The sequence below is a fragment of the Temnothorax curvispinosus genome, unplaced genomic scaffold, assembly GCF_003070985.1.
Source record: "Temnothorax curvispinosus isolate PA1 unplaced genomic scaffold, ASM307098v1 QBEX01017148.1, whole genome shotgun sequence".
Lineage (NCBI taxonomy): Eukaryota > Metazoa > Arthropoda > Insecta > Hymenoptera > Formicidae > Temnothorax > Temnothorax curvispinosus.
In genome coordinates, this window is record NW_020226928.1 from 143,489 (window position 1) to 160,241 (window position 16,753).

The following is a 16,753-nucleotide window of genomic DNA, read 5'->3' on the forward strand; positions in this document are numbered from 1 at the left end:
TATTTCGATCCTAATAGTATTGTATCTAGAATTCTTTTCTGAGAGTGCGGGAGCAGTGTTTATTCAGAACGATTTTTCTCAGAAGCATGCAGGTAATATGTATGAAGAAAAAAGAAATAGACTGCTTCCTTCCAATGCAGAAAAACTTTTTTTGCATCACAATTTTCCGCTTCTTAATTTTAATTACAATGATTAAAATACACACTATTAGCGTGTATTAAATAAATACATTATGTAAATGTGTTTGATTTAATTCAATTTTATTAGATATATAAATAAATAAATTAGATACTCATTGCATGTTAAAACGCATCCGCGGCTGAGGTGGCAACAGTCTATTAGCTATTTCCTGCCAATTTTACATTAATTGGTATTCGGCCGAATAGTAGACTAATATTCGGTGTTCGGCCGAATAGTAAAAATGTTGCCGAATAGGCAGATTACCGAATAGTTGCCTAATATTCGTTGCAAGTCTAGTGTAAACGTATTGATTTTATAAGTATCGGAGGATGCAAGGAGAGCCATTGGAAACATCCATCTATCTCCTTCCGAAGTAACTGCCTTTAAGAATTGTAGCGACCTTGATACGCGCGCAAGAGGGGAACTTTCTTGAAACTTAAATTGAAGGCGGCCTCCGCTTCATAAACAACTATTAGTGGCGCCGCCCGACTCGATTAATTCTCTTTTATATTTCCGCTTCGGTAACGTGGTTGAACATTTACGAGGCTCCTCGATGAAGATAGTCGGCTTTTTAAAGGATATTACGTACTTAGATAGAATAATCGATGAATAGATTGCTTCATCATTATGATCATTATATCAGACAATATCTACGCACAGATTTACGATAATATACGGAGCTTTTCAATGGAAAGAAATGCATATCTTGCATTTAAAATGCTGGGAATAATACAATATAAAGTAATATATAAGCATTATGAGAATTAGCGAGTGCCGAATTATAAAATTTCTCAATTTTTTTTATTATTGCTTCATTTTTAATTATTATATCTTCGGTATGACGTTCCGATCTTGTGTATTTCCCATCGTTGTAATAATTAAGTTACAATATACATAGGTGCTTGAAGCGAATATCTCAAGAACGCTTTGGATAACCGGATGCCGTGGCACGCTTTTAAGGAGAGCTCTATCGCGACCGTTCACCCCGACCGTTCTCGACCGCAATTTCGCCGTGGCGGCGTAACGACGCCCTCCACGTATATATTCCAGGGGCGTCTACCCGCGACGACATCGTCGCGCTGATCACCGGTCTAGGTGGACGGTCGGGGAACCGGCGAGTCATCGTGTGTTACGTTGTACGTCGTAGTATACGTATCGGGCGATCACGCGACCATATTCCACCCGGCTGAGTCAAGTACAGTTCGTAAACACGCCGTAAAAGGCCGTAATCAACGGCCATTCCGCGATGCATCACCGGTGGGGACGTTAATCGATTCGTTCGATAGTAATTGCAGATACGATTGGCGCGCTCGCGGGGCCTGTATTATTCATGAGGGATTCGAATAATCGTGCGCGGATACGCGTTACCTGGCGGACGCGGACGCGTACTGGCGTCAACGGGGATTTTTAGTCGCGCGCGCGAGACTCGTTTTCTACAACGGCGCTTGCCAAATGCGCCTCTTGGATGTCGATGAGGAGGAGAGCCCGGAACGGGATAGACAATAATGCGGCGTGCCTCGAATATCGGTGTTTTATCCGATTCCGAAATTGCGGGCAAAAATTGGATCTACTTCCGCGGAATAGGACCAATAGTTGGGTATTGTCCGCGTCGGTCCCTCTCTGCGGAATTCGTTCCGACGCGACGGAGAGGTCGCGCGCTGCAGCGCAGAAATTGCATAGATATATTTTAAGTCAGGTTATATCCGGTGATCCGGTGATATTTACGCGAACGAATTACAATCTTGATAGCTATTTTCCCATTTCCCATAATTTGTCCCCGTGATACATGAAGTTCCGCCGTCATGTTAACGCTCTTGATGATGATATAGGAAATCCATTCGGGACTTTTGAATTTGCATATCTAAGGCTTCTTGTACTTGTTAGTACTACGATAGTCATTAAATATGCAATGCGTTGTGCTCTATATCTATACCTGTACTCCTTTACTTCATTATGCTGCTGCGTTTCTCCATCAGTCTGGCCTGAAAGCATTCTTCGTGTTAACTCGAGCGATAACAGGATATTTCCAATAACCGGAAATATCAATGCTAATCACTTTATGTGTATACGACTGTAAAGTTATATTTTATGAAACTAACTAATGACAATTATATAAACAGATATTCTATTATAATATGGAGATTAATGAATAAGGACAAAGATTTTATTGAGTTATATAAAAAATTTTATAATGGAAAAGATATGATTAATATGTAAGGAAATGTTAATTTTAATCATTGAAAGATGATGTGTGTGTGTATTGAAAAAGAGAAAGACATTTTTATTAGTCGAAATATTTGTTTTTAATATTGAAAATTAAAAATTTGATAGAATTTCTATTAGAATTAACGACTTTCTCAGCGTTACGATTTATGCAAAGTGTGCCAATTTCCATTCTTGCCATTGTAGTATATCTTAAATATAATTGCACTCCGGAAGAGAGCAAAAATAAAATCTAAGATTATCTTTATTTATGATTCCGCGAATTGGCCGTCGAAAGTAGGGACCGGTTTTTTCGGCGACCGCTGCTGCTTTATTTACGACCGTCCGACGTTTGCGGTTAATTTACAGAGGTTCGATCGAGGTAGAGTAGCGTGTTCTTCTCGGGCGTGTATATCGAATCCGCGACGGTACGATTGGACGCACGTTGCACGCGTGATATCGCAGAACTCTCGTGGAACAGATCGTTGGCAATGGCACGCGGATCCAGCCATTTTCGACCTGAGTAAGTGTATGTATCCGCCTGTGCTATCCCGAGGGATATATTTATCCTTTGCCGATACAAACAAAAGGTCTCGGCCGTGATCGTGCCGGGTCCGTTCGTATATTCCACGGGCGTTCGCGAACATCGGACCAGAGAACTCGCCCGCTGTTGTTTCTACGTCTCGAGACATTGCATCTTGAGAGCATTGTTATTTTTAAGCACCTGCGAGAGAAAGAGATGGACAGATACAGGTCTGAGAGACAGTGCTGTGAGAAAATTGCAGCATTTAGCAGAATATGGCAAATATCTGAGTTATATTTATATATTTCAAAGATATATACTTTATTATTAAATTATATAACTCTGATATTTATTTTCCTATTTTTAGTCAATAATGGAAAAAATTAATCTAATCCGATATCTTTTTATTTATAATTTTGTATTTCCAATTCCATGTTTATGTTATTTATTATTTTGCTTTGATATTATCGCAACAAGTAAAAGCGCGCTAAGCTCACGAAGTTGAATGGTGGTCTCATATTGATCTACTATTGGAAAACTTTTTTCTTTAAATAGATGGATATTTTTGTCTTCAACTAGACAGAGGCAAATAAACGAGACGAAATAAATGGACGAAAATACGACTTTGATACATGAGGAGAAAGCAAATAAACGTGTTTTGGCTTGAGTTTTAAATTTATTAAAAATTTAGTTAAAATTCTCTCTCTCTCTTAAGAAAAGTAATCTACTTGAATATTTTTTATTTGAACTTTAAGTGAACGATGTAAAATATTGTTGTGTAGTCACAGTTTAGAAGGAATAGGGAGAATTTATGTAGTTCATGGAGAGCCCTTCATTTTTAACTCAAAACCTAATTAATTATGCCTCGACGTTTTAATTAGAAGAATAGGTTTCAATTAAGTTTCAGACTAGTTAAAGAACTTTTTGCTATTACCAAAAACATTTATTACCTAAAAAATGTTTTTTTTTTTTACAATTTGCAGTTATTGCACCTGATGCAATTTGTTTTATTTTTTAATACGGCTAATTTAATTCTTCGTAATTTGCCGTCGTGTTTTTCAAATGTAAATACTCTTGATTCGCAGGTAACATTGGAATATACATATTTCAGAGAGGATTTGATTTCGCAAATGTGCATTAACATCCATCAATGTCTTTTGGATGGCGGTAGCTTTTATTTAGTTATGTACCCGGAATGAATAAAAAAATGAAGAATTCACCGGCTCGCGACGACTGAGAACTCGCTCTATATTATCTATATATAGTTTCGTCGGGCTTGGATGAAACAAATCTGTAGGTTATCTCAAAAAACGTTTCTCTCACAAACGCGAGCGCGCGCGCTCCGCGATGCTTCAAATTCATTGTGGTAGTCCCCTGCTTCGTCGAGTGACCAGAATATCTTGCCGGCCCCACCTTTGTTTTTCTACAGCCGCAAACTTTGCGTGCTACCTTCGTCCCTCCATGAGACTATGCGGCGACCGATCGGTATGCCGATCGTAAATGCGAGACGATGTTTCGATTGTAGTCGTTACGATTCGTTCACACTACGCGAGTATCGTGCTTTATTTGTGTTTTTGTTTATGCCACTTGCACTGTAAGCGCGTATACACCATGCAGATGACGCAGGTCCACGATGCACCTGTCGCAATTTATTTTATTTTATTCTTTCATCTCGCGTATTGCGGTTTAAAAATTTTTTACGTGCTATTTCTTACAATCTTTATAACTTTCTTGAAAAAGTAGAATACCGTAACGTAAATTTTGCACGTTTCATATTGGTATAATAAGTAAGCGCAAAAATTTACCGATGCTGTTAAAAGAAAGCAATTATAGTAATAACGATAATAACATTTCATGTAATAACAATCTAGTAATTGCAGTAATTATAATTAAGTACCTGCGTTGAAAGCTATAGTTGGGAGCGCCATTCAATCCTCATTGAAATTCGACGTGTAGATTTATGTTCGGAGAGATTCATTCGGCCCTCGAATACACAGTTTCAAAATGCCGATTTCGGGCATGAATGGTCGAGTTCGTTCGCTCTTGATGACCGTTCCCATTACAGCGACTGGCATTCGTTTGCTCGTGCCCGATCGCCCGTGTTCGGTATAGTATAAATGCACCTTTGGTCGCTGGAATACTTGATGCGCGCACATCTATAATTTCACGCTCGCGTGTCACCGATCCGTTTCATTTCCCATCGAGCTATCATCCGGGAAGAATATTCATCATACTCGACGCCACTCGCCGCGTCAGGAACTCATCATCAAGTTCTGCCAGCGTACGTGGTTCAATCATTCACACTGTCCATGCGGGTTAATGATAATATTCCGTCTCTCGCGCGCAGATCTGTCGCGGTGTTTGCCCTCGCAAAGCCTCGCATAGTTATACGCTATGCATGCGCAATAAGGCTTATAATCACAAGGTGACTTGAAATCGCCGCGAATGATACATCAGAGAGATTATTTGATTAATATGCATATTCAGTGATTTTGCAATTCGCCATTATTTATTTGCAAGTCATACAGCAGCAATATCTGAATCAAACAGCGATATAGAAATTGGAATATATAATGTTAATATCTTATTATGGAGTTGTTAAAGTTAGACGCAATGTCTCGTATTATATAGTTATCACTTGTGAAACAATATCGTTTGATTATTTTAACGTAACTCACATAGATATTGGTACGAGCATCGGTATTGCTTGCATATCAATAAAAAAACAAGTAATTTTGCAGCTACAGTTTATACTAAATTTATTTTACATTTTTTTGAGATGAGAAATAATTTTAATTTTGCATTGCCGTGAGGCTATTTTTATTTCTTACGCAATATATTGTTTCTAAAGCAGCGACGAGCAGAACAAATTATCCTGAAAAATGAAAACAACACACAATTGTAGTTGTACTCTATTTTCTCTACGCCCGGTGTCTGCGGAAGTTAAAAGTCGAAGTAACGTCTCTATGTTCATTCCCGTTTCTTGCTCGTAACAATAATTCTTCGCGCTCGCGTCACAGGGAATCCGGATACAAGAAAAAGCACGAATTCCGGCGCGCTTGGTGCACTTTAAGCTACTCTCCGACATGGACGACGGTAAGAAGCGACGCGATACGAGCCGACGCGAGACCGGTGCGATTCCGTGGCGCGCGCTCTTCCACGCGCGCGGCCATTTTTCACCTTCTTCTTTCCCCGAAACTAGCCGAAGAAATCAGCGGCGCGGGCGTGTGTATACGCTATCGCGATTCGAGGCCATGACGGCGCGCCGCGTGCGAGGCATTCGAGACCGATTCGCGAACGGCGAAACGCGCGGGGATGTGGCGCGCACCGATAAGACGGTCCTCTCGCTCGTGTATCAAAGTACGACAACTTCATAGCCCCGCCGACCGTAAGTCAGGCCATTATCTCCATTATTGCCATCTTTTTTTCGCAGACGAGGTATATAAATAGCCCGCTTGTACAGATAATAGGCGTATCCCCTTCCCTCCTTTCGTGCGGCTAGAGGGAGAGACAGGGAGAGACAGGGCAGCCCCGTAAGTCGGGGGCCATATAATCCGCAAACATCTGAATTTATGCCGTCGACATTACGGTTGAAGAAGCTTGCGAAGGCCGTTTCATCGTCGGCGTCGTCGTTTCGTTTGCCGATGTTTTGGAGTTTTGGACCTTCGTGGCACGCGCTTTTTGTCCCGCGCGTCATTGTCTTCCCCTTTCGATAAAACGCAGCAAATGCTGTGAATGTAACGTGATACGGGAGCCGCGCTTTCTCTCCGGCGTGTCCATTAAAGTGGATATTGTAATAAACCGGTTTAGTCGCCTGTGCCGCGCACGGAGGCTGGGCACGGATTTAATCGGCAGGCATCTTAATTCTATTCCACGAAGCCGGCACCCGGTTAGATCGCCGATCAATATATTATCGTTGCGATTGCTCGACAAGAATTTACAGGGCCGAGACCGAGGATGGATTAATCACGGCAGTTATCAGTTTGAGAAGTACATTTCAAACTGATTGTTTCTCCGTGTGTAGATAGATGTAATAATTTTCGGTTCTGTCGCGAATAAATCGAATTTGTTTTTAGCCGATTTTTGTTTCAAACATTTACCAGGGGTCTGCTTGAAACGCATTGCGCGTTAAGTACTTCAACAGCGGGCGAAGTCCATTCCAACTAATTGCATTATCTGCGGCGATATATATAGATTAACGTACAGTTAGCAGCGTTAAACACAGACTGCAGTTATTTTATTCGAAATCGACGGCGGTAGCGTATTTTCACGTACCACATCTTTAATTAAATAATGAACACATTAATTTTAGAAACACTAATCACAACGACGAATTTTAAATAGAAGTTTTTTATAAACTTAGGCAAATACAAAGCATCAACTGATTTAATAACAAATTTTATTGGATACATAATTTTAGTGTAAAATTTTCAGTTTTTAATGCGCCTGCATTGATGCATAAAATTTATTATACAAAATGTTATAAAATTCTTCTATATAAGTATCAATTATACCAGATATAATATTTGTTTCATTGTTACTGGTTAATTACATCGCAGAAATTGTATAAAGAAATTATTAGGTGCCATGCTGATATAAATCCGAATAATTTCATATCTATATACCTATGTGTATTTATACTCATACAGTAACTCAGTTTTTATAAAAAATATATAATTTTGCAGTTTAACATAATTTAATATAATATACATATATCATTAATGACAAGAATCTAAATGACAACATATTTTCTCTAACAATTCCGCCAATAATCGAATAATGCGTCCCTTTTAAATTGGTATTTATTCCAGTTTCTGCATTCGTTTTATGGCACTCGTCCTGATAATAATTCAGCTTGACCGAGGCGAACTAAACAAGCGAAGTACGGTCAAGTTTGCCCGTAGAAATCGCTATTGAAATACTGGCGACGTGACACGCCAATTGTTTTGATTTCCACGTTTCTTCGTGGCGCGCCGGAGTTTTACCAATGCAGTCTCCCGACGTAGCACCGTAGCCTTCCGTCGTCGCTATTCAGCTGATGCCGCAGGCTTCGTCCGACTTCCGAATCAGCGGACCGCGATGTTGCCTACGTCGCGTCCCGCCAATTATTCAAATTCCCAAGATTTCCGCGTCGCCGGTGGAAGACGGCAAATATTGACGAAAAATATCAAGCGTTTCCCTGCCTATCGAGACGCGGCTGACGGTGCGGCGCGGGCGTCTCGTCCGTTTCACTGCGGAAGCGAGGATCAGCACGTCGCGTCGCGCGTCCCTCGATCCACATACAGAGAGAGGTGAATCCCCCCGGCCGATAAGAGTCCCTCGTGGCGACGGCATCGGAATACGCGTCCGAAATTCCAACCAGAGAGGCTTCTGGTCCCGGCCTGTCCGCCCGTCCGCCCGTCCGTCTATCCGCCCGCCTACCGATTTCCTTATTATCGAGGGATTCGCGACACGTGTGGCGTAACGTTAGCGCGGCGCGATGCGGTGCGACGCGACCGCAACCGCGTATGCACATTGCACACGCGGATCGGGGAACGAGAGCTCACAGGGGTGAGCTCGTGGGAACATAGTCGCATGCGGTTCGATCGGCTCCGCAATGGACGTGCTATCGGCCTCGTTGTCCACCGCGCGCGTCCGTCGTCATGCCCGTTTTGCATTTCGGTCGGCGCGCGGCTTAATAGTCCGCCCGCCACCGCTCGACTTTATTCTCATGAGGCTCGCGCGTTCCCTCGCACGCGATATCTCTTCGCGTTATACTCCTCCTGCGTCCGCTCGTCCGCCCGTCCGTCGACGTAAAAGCGCCCCCCGATGACTTTTAACGAGACATCTATATGGCAAATCGAGGCCGAGGCCAGGATGAATCGGCCGCTCATGGCTAATTTTAGGAGCTTCGTGTCGCTCCTGGCTTTCGGCAATGCGATCCTGCGCAAAATCGATAAGCGTTCGCTTACAGGAAAAGCGGATGAAAGCGAGTTGTCACGCATGTGTGCTGAAAGTACAGTTTTCACGACAATCGTATCATATTTTTACACTTACAATAGCTGTATCATAAATACAGTCCAAGTTTCTTTTTGATGGCGAAGAGAGTTGCCAGAAAATCATCTTCATCGACCCATGAGTTAAAAGAAGAAAGAACCACTTCTGAATTTCAATCAAGGAGGATATCTCGGCAACAATTATTTCGAACGGCCGTAAAATTGCCATATTAAAATGGTTTGCGGTTAAGACGCTTTAACTTGTCTCTGAAATCCGTTTAGGATTCTTGTTCGTCACGAAGAAGTCGCTGAAATGGTTCTTTAGGGTTCGCTTGTTCAAAAAGAAGTCTACGTGCCAAATACGAGCGGGCAATCGTACAGGAGAGATTTTAAGTCACAATTTTTATCACTACTGCGCTTATTTCCACTTTTGGTATCTATTATCGCATATTTATCCTTTATTTAACGGTACGGGGTCCTTGCGTTTTACTTATGGCCGCATGTAACATCTGTTACGAACACGTTTCGGCGGGACACGTTGCGGCCGGTGTAACAACCGGCTGTGATCGTAAATCACGCTTGCATGATTCAAAATCAGCGATTTGCATGGCGAGTCGATTGCGTGCGAGCATGAGGGGGCCCCTCCGCGCGTCGCTAATTCAAAAGTCGCGGCGCGGCGGTCGACCGGGCTATAATGCTAGTGTAAGGAACGCGAGAGAGAACCCGGCCACGAGATTTCGTTGAGTTATTACGTGCCGAAATGCGACGCGCAAAGCGGCTTTGAGGGGTACCTATCTCCTTTCCCTTGGAGGGAGAGAGAAAGACGGAAGCACAATTTGCCGGCGGACGAAGAAGAGGCATCGAAAAAACGAGAGTAAAAGGAAGATCGTGAAATCACGGCCACAAATTACAGTTGCCGATATGAAGGGAACTCATCATAATTTGCGCAGAGAGAAATCCAACGGTAATGATTGCTTCCCCGGACGTGCCTCTTGAGCTTAACGAAAACTTGCGGATGCGCGAGATTCATGCGAGAGATTTCTGCATGCCCGGGAATAAAGTTAACCGCGCGTGAATTTCATTCGGAATTGGTGGATAAATATTTGCACCTCGAGACGAAACAGATCGCAGTTTACGGAGAGGATTCGCTATTTTAATCTGTAGGTAACACGAGGAAACAGTGGCATATCTGTGATAAAGAACGATCGGACATTTTAGCAAAATAACGAAAGAATTGTTCACGTAGGTACGCTGTACTTAGAATTTGATATTTTTTACAAGTTTTAAAGGATGGTACACGTTCAAGCGTTCTCTCTCTCTCTCTTTCTCTCTCTCTCTCTCTCTCTCTCTCTCTCTCTCTTTCTTTCTTCTTTCTCCTCTTCCCTCTTTTCTTCCCTACCTATCTATCTATCTATCTATCTATCTATCTACTTGCCTATATCTATCTATTTTTCTTTCTTTCTGTTCCCGCGCTATTTTGTCTTTATTTTTCTAAATAGACCGCCGGCAGTCTGTCGGCGATTCACGGAAGCGACGCCCATGGTTAGCATAACAGGAGCGCTGTGTATTTTCCGCAAAAATCGAGCTACCTCCTTGCTATACCTATGTACATGTATACATATATATATATCTATCGCCTTCCTTCTCTCTCACGCCCGTTATCCGGCATCCAAGGTGCTTCTCAAATTTCCTCGAGCCGGTCGCGCGCAAAGTAAATTTGCTCTATGCGCCGTGTGCAAAGCAGATTCGTCCTTTATCCGCGCGCCAGACACGAGATTGCCTGAACCATCGAGCGCGAGCGAGCGGCAGAAAAAGGGCTAAGGAGGATGAAAAGCGCGCGCGCGCGGACATTACAAAAATTTGTTTATGACGGCGCGTTTCAGCCGACACGGTAATTAGCCTCGTAGAAGTTATTTCAGAGGCGTCGTGCCGTTTGACTGGCGTAAGCGAAATATTTCCCGGCTTGTGCCCGACGATGCGCGCGGCTTTTAAGGCCACCTCTTCTCTCTATAGCCGCTTTGGGTTGGAACAGCAGCCGCTCGATATCGCGGCGCTGACTTTCGGACCTTCATCGCCGCCTTGTCAACGCTCTCCCCGACGCCTACGATATTAAATTTCGCGTCTCTCGCGGTAGAGGGAAAGAGGTAAAGAGAGAGAAAGAGAGATAGAGAAGTGGAGAAAGAGACAGATAGCGAGAGGGAAGAATCGAGAGATAGGCGAGAGAGTAGGAGAGAGAACGTGGCCTCTTTTCACGCGGGACCGATACATTTGCCCCGAGCCCCCGGAGAACGGAAGGAAGGCGTAATGCCGCGGTGCTTTTAAGGCAGCTTAGAAGGGCACGACGAACACCTTACCGTACTCCCACGGCTTACGGCTTACGGAGGGAGCTCGAATGTTATATCAACGGGATTTCGTTTTCAACGTCGCAGCGCAGCGAGCGTAAATAAGAGTTTCTCTCTCTCTCCCGCTCTCGGGAAGTCGCGTGGGACCCAAGGAGATGCAGCATCGGGCCGCGCACGTTTCGTCCGCGCGTCGTCGCCGTCGCCGACTCGTGCGTACGCTCGCAGGAAATGCGGACTTTTCGCGGATATACCGTACTTCGGATACGGTAAACACGGAGTTTGTGTGCATGTTCAATGTTGATACAAATCCGGACGGAACTGTCGCGGCAATTTACAGTTGATTTTGTACTACACGTGGTACTACTGTACTGTTTACCGTAACCGAAACACGATATCGCAAAGACTCCCTAATGACGAAAACGTTGTGTGGTGCGTTAGTTTCGCTGTGGCGACATGTAGACCCGCGTGTGTGCGTGTGTGTGTATATATATATGAGCGACGATTGAGGTTGTACCACCGACCGAGCGTGAACTTCAGTGGGATCGGGAAAAGCTTTCAAGCTGCTTGCGAGAATTTGCGCGCGAGATACGTACGGAAATTAAATCTGTTTCGCAATATAGCGACATATATAGATTTCGATTTATATCTAGGGCAAAAGACAAGCGTCAAAGAGCGTTTCGCCGCTTATATCCGAGTTTTGTCACGTAAGTTCGTTCGTTTCGTCGCGTATTTTCTAACGTTAATTTTATTACTTATGATTAAACGCTGGAAAGATGCATTTACTTGCACCGCAAATTTTAATGCACGCCTCCGGCCTATTTAATTGTACACTATTTAAATTGATAGCGGTAGCGATAAATTTATGCGGCTTCTTACAGTGGCAATTACCGCGCCTTTATATGCAAGCAATCGCATCGGCGCAAAGACGAGTTTCTATACGGAGGTAGCGCGCTGCTGCATAAATTTCGCCGGCGCTGTGTATAGGGGCGCGGAATGATATCGTGGCGCTTAATTATTCGTTCCCTTTGCTCTTCTCCCTTTAGTAAACGCTAATCAAGTGCCCGTGAAAACCAGTCTGGATAGACGTCACAATTATTGCAGACAGTGCGCCGTGGGCATTATGGGTAAATTGATCGAGTACGTGCTAGCGCGCCGTGGAATTATAGTAATTATTTCGTCTCTAATGCAGATGATAAGCGAAATAAAGGAGACTGAGCAATTTCAGCGAAGCGATATCTATTCCTCAGATCGAAGTTGGAATAAAAGTAAACGTAGCTCATAATGGAATAATTAGTTCTCCACTTGCGTAAAAAGTATAATGTAGTACTTTTAAAAAGTTGTTATTGTAAATCGAACATTAAAAAGGATATAAATTCTTAAAATATCTTATATTATTATCATACTTTTTTCTCTCTCTCTCTCTTTATAACAATCAGATGTCAGTTTTGTTATTTGTCATAAATCTTTATGTGAAATATAAACCGTATGCTCAACACAATCATAACGCAAGGAATTAATCAAATTATAATTCTCCTTAAAACAAAAATAAATTCTCATATTTTGTCATGATATACTTTCTAGAGATCTAAATTTTACTATTAATTATATATTGATATAACATTTAATTAAGATGCTCTATATGTAGCGAAATGACAGAACTCTTTGGCAGCAAGGATTAGTTCCTTAATTAATCATCTTAATAGAGTATATCCGCGATTAACCGAACGACCCGATTTGACACGAATAAAAGACCCGGGTGTATTTATTCCACGATTTATGGAGTCGCGAAGTCTTACGGTAACGCTTAATCGATTCTGCCGTCGTGATTACCGCGTCCGGAAACGTCACAATGCTGCCTGAGCCGGGCTAATTACACGGTCGAGCAACGTGTCACGAGTCAGCCCTTTCTATCGCATAAATCGTCCGCTCTAATTACGAGCAATTGCACGCATCGCGAGTCTCTCTCTCTCAAGCTATCGCTTGGTTTTCGCTGTTTATAGCCGGTTTACTTTACGCCCGGTATCGGCAGCCGCTACACGCTATGTAGCTATTGTTATCCACAACGAACGTGGGAGGCCGATAATCCCAATTCGTTCCTCGAATCAGAAAAACGCATCGCGTAACGAAGAAGACGCAACGGTCGTTTAATGACTCTCATTCATATGTAAAGCCGCAATCTCACGTCAATACACGACTATCATACACGCAATTAAGGCGTATGTATAGTAATAGAGACTTGAACGTCTTGCTTGAGTGAGCAGATCTGCTATTTGATCGTCGTAACAAGTAGCCGTATAGAAAATCCGGGCTGTATTCGGGTTGATTGCATATAAACGAGGTGGCGCAACGCCGTTAATTCTCTCAATTAATTTAATTAATTGATTTATGCATGTAATTATCGCACGCATTAATTTGCCCCGTTGCGATTCTTTTATTTAAAGAAATGAAGTAATAGCATTGTAATTATGATACACTTGCCGTATCATAATTATTGTGTAATTTCTCGTCGTTGACAATCTTACTCTCGTTTTTCTTCGTTTGTCCTTGATGCGTGCGCGGTGGTAAGTTTTTATTTTTCGAGTTAAGGCAAGAGCATTAAACTGTCGCAGCAATTTTAGTGTTCCGCGGAGATGGATATTCATGTTCGTTTTTCTATTCAGACCGCAGTTTGCAATGGTTCACTTGAGCGTGAGGAGAATAGCTCGATAAAGAAACGTTATTTCTTCAGAAATTATACGTTAAAGCAAAATCAGCACTTGCAATATACTCTTAATGGTATCCATATGCTTATCACGTCATTTTTTAATATGATTGATCGCTCTGAGAAAATCTGATAGAGACTAATACGATTTGCGTATAACATACTTCATGTAAGACAATTTGTAAGATAACTTGATAATTTTCCGCGGTATTTTTACACGAGTCCGTAAAAAGAATAAATTCTAAATTTTTGCGCCAAAACATCAACAATCCATGAGAAACGGTATATGCAGAAATTTTACTCGTGACACACTTACGCCGCGCCGTTATCGTACATGATGGATGATTTATATACGTCGATATATACATCATGTATATATCAACGATAACTATAAATCACAGTTGGCTTGGACGTTTTGTTACAACTAATGACCGTTGTTATTTCGATTTCAATCACGTGGGAGTGCACCATTTGCAAGAGCGGTTTCACTTATGCCTACATATCCATTTGGCGTGGTCCGCCAAGCACGCGGGGTTTTATCGAGCGTGTCTGAGAAGCAGAAGGCGTCGTAGGGTATTTGCAACAGGAACTGCAGCGAAACGATGTTTTGACACGGCTCGTAGATTCAGTCAATTAACACTTTTCCGAGCGTGCGCTTAAGCCATTTCGATCCGACACAGCGAAATAGCGAGCGCAAATAAACACCTCCGCGATCCAACTTCGGCGAGGCGAAGAAGTTCGCTATATACGAACGGCCTTTCCATCTGCCTTTCCAACGACGTGCGAGGTGCGAGGTGTCTTGGAAACAATTCCTTCTTGGACATGTAACGCTGAGTCAGGATCAGACCGCCCGATAAAACGCGGCCCCGGCTGTTTTACATACAGATCTGATAGCACTTACTTGCGCGTTGATTGATGCGTGTGCACATTAATTGCCGCATTATCTCGTCGCGAAGGAGGAACGACTTGAAAAAGCTTTTAATGCCTCCCGTTTTAGGATCACGGGCAGCTCGGGCAAGAAGATGCATTGTACATCGCGAGCGGTTTGTTGTTTCATCTGCTTACAAATTCGCCGTCCTCTACGTTATGCGCATATGCTAATGAATGCTTGGCCCCATCGGAGTTTTATACCGGGCAGACGAAACTCGGACACCGAGAGGACTCTATGGGGCATTCAATGCGCTACGAGAACCGTAATCTTCTTACATACGAATGCATTATATATTTAGTACTCGCTTTCTCGCTTTCTCGCTAATCTCGGCTCAGGGTTTTCGTCATGCGTGTGAACGTGCATTAAAAGAGACGGTAATTTTACTGAAGCGTTTTGCAGATATAGCGCGTGTTGAGAGATCGGTTTTCGCCTCGTAACATCGCAGCTGACTGCGCATACTGGACGGCGTAATTTATTCCAAAAATAAATTCCCGATCCTCTTAGAGAGGATCATAAAGTGCGCGTCGTAACGGGTGTCTTATGCGGCAGCACGGATTTACGTGCGGGCGCGAAATGATTGACATGCGTGTACGGCCAGCCGTAGACTGTTTATGCCGTCTTACGCCGCGGAATACGAAATACGGCGCGCGCGTTTTTGGAATATATGCCGGTACATTATGCACAGCCTGAGCGATGACCCCCGTGTACCGAGGGAAGGCTCTAAGTTTACGTAAACCCATGCCTCCCCTCCCCTCCTCTCTTCCTTCCCCGCGATCTAAGGGGTCCAGAGATTACCATCGTTGCGCGCATAAGAAAGTCGGTTCCCGCGAAACAAAGGTGAAACGTGATTTACATGTTGGCTCTGGTATATCACGACATTTGCATCGCCTGTTTGCTTCGAGTCCCGTGATAAATAGCCCTGCTGTTGCAGTAATGCTTAGTCCATCGTGCATACGTATATACGCGGCATCTTTTCAATTCGCGCAACTATGATCCAAATTTACGTACCGAGATTTATCTCCGTGAAGATGAAGCCGGCGGCGGGCGGCTGATTTATCACTTTTTTTTACGAATCGATTATCCTGACGATATTGCTTACACTGCAAGAATTCTGCTCCCTTAATTATACAAAGCTGTTTCTTCATATGTTTTTTATGTATCAAAAAAAGCTCTCTATTGCGTTAAAGCGTATATTTGTGATTTACAACATATCATGTAAATATGTTAATCACGTTGACACTATTCAGAATCTTTAGTTGGAATTTAGAGATTTGTGTGGAAGAAATATTCTAAATAGATATGAAAAAACTCTAAGGACCACTTCGACCAAACTCCAATTAACTTAATTGTTGATTAAAGGGTTGCCAACATGACAAAGTAATTAGTGTGACCATTTGTATTTCTGGCGATATAATTGTCCTAGCCGACCTAGCCCAATCTTTCGTTACATATCTTTCTTTTCTAAAATAAACGAAAAGATATGTAACGAAAGATTGGGAATTAGGACGATTATATCGCCAGAAATACAATTGGTCGCACTAATTATTTTCTCATGTTGGCAACTCTTTATAATCAACGATTATGTTAATCAGAGTTTGGTCGAAGTGACCCCGAGACGTAAAATCACGAAAATTAAGATACCTTATTGTGTACGGTCGTTAACGTTTGACATTTAGACGGACGATGACTTCCGAACATCTCTTTTCTCATTGACAATTACGAGACGAAGGTAAAGGCTGAACGTCAGGAACAAATATATTGTTCAGGCGGCGAGTCATGAAGGATTAATGGCGAAAGGTATCGTTTGTAACGTATCTTCGTGAGCTAACTCGATTTTATATTCGTCGTTATTAGTATGAATATGATTAGGAATGAAGAATGCGACGCTGATGGCCGGAC

The 16,753-nt window shown here is 42.7% G+C and overlaps 1 protein-coding gene and 1 long non-coding RNA gene across 10 annotated transcripts in view; one reads left to right on the plus strand and one right to left on the minus strand.

Moving 5' to 3' along the window:
- Nucleotides 1-16,753, plus strand: part of LOC112467318 (histamine H2 receptor-like) — a 170,808-nt gene that overhangs the window by 85,443 nt on the left and 68,612 nt on the right. The window lies entirely within an intron of this gene.
- Nucleotides 1-16,753, minus strand: part of LOC112467319 — a 58,017-nt gene that overhangs the window by 27,367 nt on the left and 13,897 nt on the right. The window contains exon 2 of the long non-coding RNA XR_003042234.1: nucleotides 2,114-2,162. This is a non-coding gene — a long non-coding RNA (uncharacterized LOC112467319). The remainder of the gene's footprint in view (nucleotides 1-2,113; nucleotides 2,163-16,753) is intronic.